This window comes from Acinonyx jubatus, chromosome A3 (genome assembly GCF_027475565.1).
Source record: "Acinonyx jubatus isolate Ajub_Pintada_27869175 chromosome A3, VMU_Ajub_asm_v1.0, whole genome shotgun sequence".
In the NCBI taxonomy this organism is placed as follows: Eukaryota; Metazoa; Chordata; class Mammalia; order Carnivora; family Felidae; genus Acinonyx; species Acinonyx jubatus.
In genome coordinates this window covers 48,446,700-48,453,861 of record NC_069388.1, presented here as the reverse complement: position 1 = coordinate 48,453,861, position 7,162 = coordinate 48,446,700, and the positions used below count along the sequence as shown (strand labels likewise).

At 36.4% G+C, this 7,162-nt stretch overlaps 1 pseudogene; it reads left to right on the top strand.

Moving 5' to 3' along the window:
- Window positions 1-808: 808 nt before the first annotated feature.
- LOC106965614 (transcription elongation factor A protein 3-like) lies at window positions 809-1,837 on the top strand (annotated as a pseudogene).
- Window positions 1,838-7,162: the final 5,325 nt, after the last annotated feature.

Sequence of the window (7,162 nt, the reverse complement as noted above, 5' to 3'; positions counted from 1 at the left end):
CTTATGGCTCTGCTTCCAGGAAGTCCATGGGCTATAACACCTCACAGGGTCTGTTTCTGCCATATTTGAGATGCGTCATGAATTTTGGGGATGAGAACACACAACCCACACATGCACACACTCTCTCTCTTACACACACACACACATTCTCACTTATACTCATACACACAGGAGTGTTAGATTAAAGTCCTTATTTAATTAGCCAAGGATACAACACTTTATCAGAGGTGAGGCAGCCATGGGATGGAGGATGTAGTCTGTGTGTTTCCACATACCTTTGCTTGGACCCAGAATCCTTGGAGGCACATAGCTGCACATGGCACTCCAGTCGTGGTAAGGTCTTGCCAGATTTGGATAGCCCAATTCTTTTTTCTTTTGTAGATTTTAACCTTGACAAAATTTCAAACCTACAGAAAATTACAGGTTTAGGGTGGTGAACTCCTTTAAAACCCCTTACCCTGATTCACCAATTGTTTACATTTGCCACACCATCATTTTCTGTATGCATATTTAATGTTATTTTTCTGACCCGCATGAGAGAAGGATGGAATTATTGTGTGATTTACCTCTACATATTTCTGTATATGTTCTCAAGAGCCAAAGCATACACATTGTTACTCACAGTATAATTATAAAAAATGAGGAATTAAAAAAAATATTCAAGTATAACTAACATCCAGCATTTTATTAGTCTCAGGTATATAATATAAAGATTCAACAGCTGTATACATTATTTGGTGCTCATCAAGATAAGTGTACTCTTAATTCTCTTTATTTTAGCATGCCCTGCCAGGTTTTGTGTGATAACATGGGCCAGGAAGAGGAACTGCTGAGTATTTCCAGAAAGCTTGGAGAAGGTTGTGGCCATAAAGAACACAGAAGGGGTCCTTGACCTTCTGAAGAACTGAACTGCTGTCAGATGTCCATCCACCTATTCCAGACAACCAGGATTGGAATTGCTGCTAATGGGGTCCACAAGCACTGCTAAGACAAAAAGGTGGTGTCCTTGGTCAGAGTCCTCATCAGAAACTGGAGCTATTGAACTCCCCTAGACCTCCCAAAGAAGACAAAGGAGAAGAAAGAGACAAAGCAAAGAAAGAAAAAGGGCTTGTGTTCCCATCAGAAACCAGAGGCAGGACTTTTTCCACCAAGGAAAAAAACAAGGACAAGAGCCCAAAGATAGGAAAGACTCTGTGGACTCCAAGTCTTCAGCCACCTCCTCTACAAAAAGGCCATCAATGGAAGGATCAAACAGCAGCAAATCAAAAGCAGAGACTCCAAAAACACCCAGCAGCACCTCAATCCTTACTTTTGCCCCCTCCATCTATCTTCTGGAACCCTACTATCCCATAGGGTACTCTGTGCAGGATAAGTGTGTGGAAATGCCCTCAGCAGCCCTGAAGGCTGATGACAATTGCAAGGACTATGGAGCCAACTGTGACAAGAAGTCATCAGAAATTGAAGATCATATCTATCAGGAGCTCAAGAGCACTGACATGAAGTACTGGAACCAAGTTCACAGACAAATAAGCAAACTTGTGGACTCCAGGAATCCAGTCTGAGGAATAATGTGCTCAGTGGGGCCATCTCTGTTGTGCTTATTGCCAGGATGATGACAGAGGAAATGGCCAGTGATGAGCTGAGAGAATTGAGAAATTCCATGACCCAGAAGGTTACCTGTGAGCATCAGATGGCCAAGATGTGTGGCACCACCACTGACCTCTTCCAGTGCAGTAGATGGAAGAACTGTACCCAAAACTAGGTGCAGACATGCAGTGCTGAGCCCATGAATACCTTTGTCTTATGTAATGAATACGGCAGTCACTGGAGTTTCTGATGGAACTGCCAGCCACAATTTCACTGAACAAGATGAGGAAGAACAAACAGAAAGTATTTCACTTAGCATTATACCTATAGATCTCTCTATGCCATTGCAAATGGCAAGATATTATCCTTTTTATGGCTGAATAATATTCCATTGTATTTATATACCACGTCTTCTTTATCCATTCATTCGTCAATGGGCACATGGGTTGCTTCCATATCTTTGCTATTGTAACTGTTGCTGCAATAAACATAGAGGTGCATATATCTTTTCAAATTAGTGTTTTCATTTTCTTTGAGAAAATACCCAGTAGTATGGTAACTAAATTTAATTTTTAATATTTTGGGGAACCTCCATACTATTTTTTTGTATGTGTATGTTTAATTTATTAGATTGCCAAATTTCTCCAAAGTGGCTGTACAGTTTGCATTTCTGTTAGCAATTTATGAGAGCCCCAAGTACATATTTGTCATCACTTGGCATTTTATCTCATTACGTTGTTTGTTTTTGTATTTTATTGAGATATAATTGACATACAACCTGTTAATTTCAGGTGTACAACCTAATTATTTGATGTATGCATATATCATAAAATTTTTACCACGATAAGTCTAGTTAGCATCCCTCACAACACAGAGTTACAAATTTATTTCTTCTTGAGATGAGAACTTCTAAGATCTATTCTCTAAGCAGCTTTAAAATATCAGTATAGTGTTATTAACTACAGTCACCATGCTGTACAGTATATTCATGGGCTTATTTATTTTGTAACTGGAAGTTTATACATTTTTATCACCTTCACCCGTTTCTTTTATCCCCCATTTCCCACATTTGGCAGCCACCAGTTTGTTCTCTGTATCTATGAGTTTATTTTTTGATTGATTGTTTCTGAGATTCCATATGTAAATGAAATCATATAATATTTGTCTCTCTGACTTATTTTTACTTAGAATAATGCTCTGAAGTTACATCCATTTTGTGGCAAATGGCAAGATTTCTTTCTTTTTGTGGCCAAATAATATTCCTTTATGTATAAAATATTTATGCATTCATCAAACCATGGCCTCTTAGGTCACTTTCATGTCTTGGTTATTGTAAATAATGCTGCAATGAACATGGAGATGAAAAGATCCGAGTTAGTGTTTTCCTCTCCTTTGGATAAATGCCCAGAGGTAAAATTCCTAGAATCTTTAGAGTTCTAATTTTTTGAAGAACCTCTTTACTGTTTTACATAGTGGCTGCACCAATTTACACTTCCACAAACAATGCACGAACATTATCTTTTCTCCACATCCTTGTCTGATATTTCTGGTCTTTCTGATAATAGCCATTTTAGCAGGTGTGAGGCGACTCATTATGTTTTTAATTTGCATTTTCATAATGACTAATAACATTGGGCACATTTAGAGATTTATTTGCTGTCTTATATCTTCTTTAGTGAAGTGTCTGTTCATATCTTATATAATTTTTCTGTTGTGTTTGCCTTTTTGAGTTTTGAGAGTTCTTTATATATTCTGGTTATGTATTCTGGAAGCAAGTACTTTTACAGATGTATCTTCTGCAAACATTTTCTCTTGGTCTGTGGCTTGCCTGTTCATTCTCTTAACTGTGTCTTTTATAAAGAAGTCTAAAATTTTGACTAATCCAATTTCATAATTTATTAAGTTTTTAAATGGATGAATGAATTACAACATGAACTTAGTGTTGCTAAGATGTTTTTGCCTAACCCAAGATCATAAATATTTTCTCTTTTCATTCTAAAAATTTTATAGTTTTGGGGTTTACATTTAGGTGTCTGACAAATTTTGTGTTTACCACAGTTTGTTTATTTACCCACTGAAAGACATCTTGGTTGCTTCCTGCTGTTTGGAATTATCAATAAAGCTATGATAAACATAAGTGTCCAGGTTTTGTGTGGACATTTTTCAATCCCTATGAGTAAATACCAGTGAGTCTGATTGCTGAATCATATGGTAAGACTATTATTAACTTTGTAAGAAACTGGCCAACTAATCTTTGATAAAGCATGAAAGAATATCCAATGGAATAAAGACAGTCTCTTCAGCAAGTGGTGCTGGGAAAACTGGACAGCGACATGCAGAAGAATGAACCTAGACCACTTTCTTACACCATACACAAAAATAAACTCAAAGAGGATGAAAGACCTCAATGTAAGACAGGAAGCCATCAAAATCTTCAAGGAGAAAGCACGCAAAAACCTCTTTGATCTTGGCCGCAGCAAATTCTTACTCAACACATCTCCAGTGGCAAGGGAAACAAAAGCAAAAATGAACTACTGGGACCTCATCAAAATAAAAAGCTTCTGCACAGCAAAGGAAACAATCAGCAAAAGTAAAAGACAACCAATAGAATGGGAGAAGATATTTGCAAATGACTTATCAGATAAAGGGTTAGTATCCAAAATCTACAAAGAACTTATCGAACTCAACACCCAAAACCCAAATAATCCAGTGAAGAAATGGGCAAAAGACATGAATAGACGCTTCTCCAAAGAAGACATCCAGATGGCCAACCGACACATGAAAAATGCTCAACATCTTTCATCATCAGGGAACTACAAATCAAAACCACAATGAGATACCACCTTACCCCTGTCAGAATGGCTAACATTAACAAATCAGGCAACAACAGATGTTGGCGAGGATGTGGAGAAAGAGGATCTCTTTTGCATTGTTGGTGGGAATGCAAGCTGGTGCAGCCACTCTGGAAAACAGTATGGAGGTTTCTCAAAAAACTAAAAATAGAACTACCCTATGACCCTGCAATTGCACTACTAGGCATTTATCCGAGAGACACAGGTGTGCTGTGCTGTTTTGAAGGGACGCATGCACCCCCATGTTTATAGCAGCACTATCAACAATAGCCAAAGTATGGAAAGAGCCCAAATGTCCATCGATGGATGAATGGATAAAGAAGAAGTGGTATGTATGTGTATATATATATATATATATATATATTATATATATAATGTATATATATGTATATATATAATATATATATATATATATATATAATGGAGTATTACTCAGCAATGAAAAAGAATGAAATCTTGCCATTTGCAACCACATGGATGGAACTGGAGGGGATTATGCTAAGTGAAATTAGTCAGTCAGAGAAATACAAAAATCATATATCTTCACTCATATGAGGACTTTAAGAGACAAAACAGATGAACGTAAGGGAAGGGAAACAAAAATAATATAATAGCAGGGAGGGAGACAAAAGGGAAGAGACTCATAAATATGGAGAACAAACTGAGGGTTACGGGAGGGTTTGTGGGAGGGCGGATGGGCTAAATGGGTAAGTGACATTAAGGAATGTACTGAAATCATTGCTTCACTATATACTAATTTGGATATAAATTTTAAAAAATAAAAAATAAAGTTAAATTAAAAAAAGTAAATCAGTTGAGTATGACATTTCTAAAGGAGTAACCTGCTATCATAATATTGAGTGCTAGATGATTGTAGAAACATACTTTCAAAGTTCTGATGAAAATGATTTTTAACTTAGAATTCTATACTCTGCCAAAATATAAAACAAATGTGAGATCAAAGTAAAGATATTTTCAGATACGAAAGACAGAAATCTGTTTCTCACAATGATATATTCTTTTATTCTATCTCAGCAATAGAAAATAATTTTTACTTACACTCATTCCAATTAAGCTTAAAAAAATACATTCTCTGCCTCCTTTGCAGCTATGGATGGCTATATGATTGCATTCTGCCAGTGATTTGTAGTGGATGTGTTGTGAGGGGAGTTTCATGGAGATATCTTTAAAAGAAAGAGAATTTTCTTATTCTTCCAATTTGTAGATCTAGTGGCTGGAGCTCTAACATTTATTTTTGTTTCTTTGGCTTTCTTAAGAATGAAAGCCATAGATGGAGGACAGTGGAAAAGAAAGATGACAAACTATGTCCTAGTTGTAAATATGAACCCACCATACATCTTTGTATTGCCTACCTCCAAAATTCTGTTTGTAATAGAGAAATAAAATTTTATCTTGCTTAAAAAATGTCCTTTTGTTGTCTTCTAATTAATATAGCTTTTGATAAGAGGCTCTTTTGTAATTAATATCTTTTTTTCCTTTTATGTAATATGTCTTTTTTCCTCTGGTTCCTTCAAGATTTTCATATTATATTTGGTGCCTAGCAGTCTGAATATGGTGTTTGTTTGTTTGTTTATTATTATTATTTTAATTTACATCCAAATTTGTTAGCATATAGTGCAACAAAGATTTCAGGAGTAGATTCCTTAGTGCCCCTTTCCCATTTAGCCCATCCCCCCCTCCCAGAACCCCTCCAATAACTCAGTTTGTTCTCTGTATTTATGAGTCTCTCACGTTTTGTCCCTCTCCCTGTTATTATATTATTTTTGTTTCCCTTCCCTTATGTTCATCTGTTTTGTCTCATAAAGTCCTCATATGAGTGAAGTCATTGTCTTTCTTAGCATATACCCTCCAGTTCCATCCATGTGGTTGCAAATGGCAAGATTTCATTCTTTTTCATTGCTGAGTAATACTCCATCATATATACATATACCACATCTTCTTTATCCATCCATCCATCGATGGACATTTGGGCTCTTTCCATACTTTGGCTGTTGTTGATAGTGCTGCTATAAACATGGGGGTGCATGTGTCCCTTCGAAACAGCACACCTGTGTCTCTCGGATAAATGCCTAGTAGTGCAATTGCAGGGTCATAGGGTAGTTCTATTTTTAGTTTTTTGAGAAACCTCCATACTGTTTTCCAGAGTGGCTGCACTAACTTGCATTCCCACCTCCGTACTATTTTTTTGCAGCGATTGCCTCATATTGTGTTCCCACCATCCATGCATGAGGGTTCCCCTTTATCCACCTCTTTCTCAACCCCTGTTATTTTTTGTCTTTTTTTATAATAGTCACTCTGATAGTTGTGAGGTGATATCTCATTGTAGTTTTGACTTGCATTTCCCTGATGATTAGTGAAGCTGAGCATCTTTTCATATGTCTGTTGACCATGTGTATGTCTTTGGATAAATGTCTATTCAGGTCTCCTGCCGGTTTTTTTTTTCTTCTGCTAATTTTAATCAGATTATTTCCTACCACCCCCACTCATGTTGAGTTGTGTAAGTTTTCTTTTTATAAAGTTTGGATATTAACCTCTTGTATTGAATATATCATTTGCAAACATTTCCCATTCAATAGGTTGCCTTTTCTTGTTTTGTTGATAGTTTCCTTCGCTGTGCAAAAGGTTTTTATTTTGCTCTAATCTCAATAGTTTAATTTTGCTTTTGTTTCCTTTGCCTGAGGAGACATATCTAGAAAAATGTT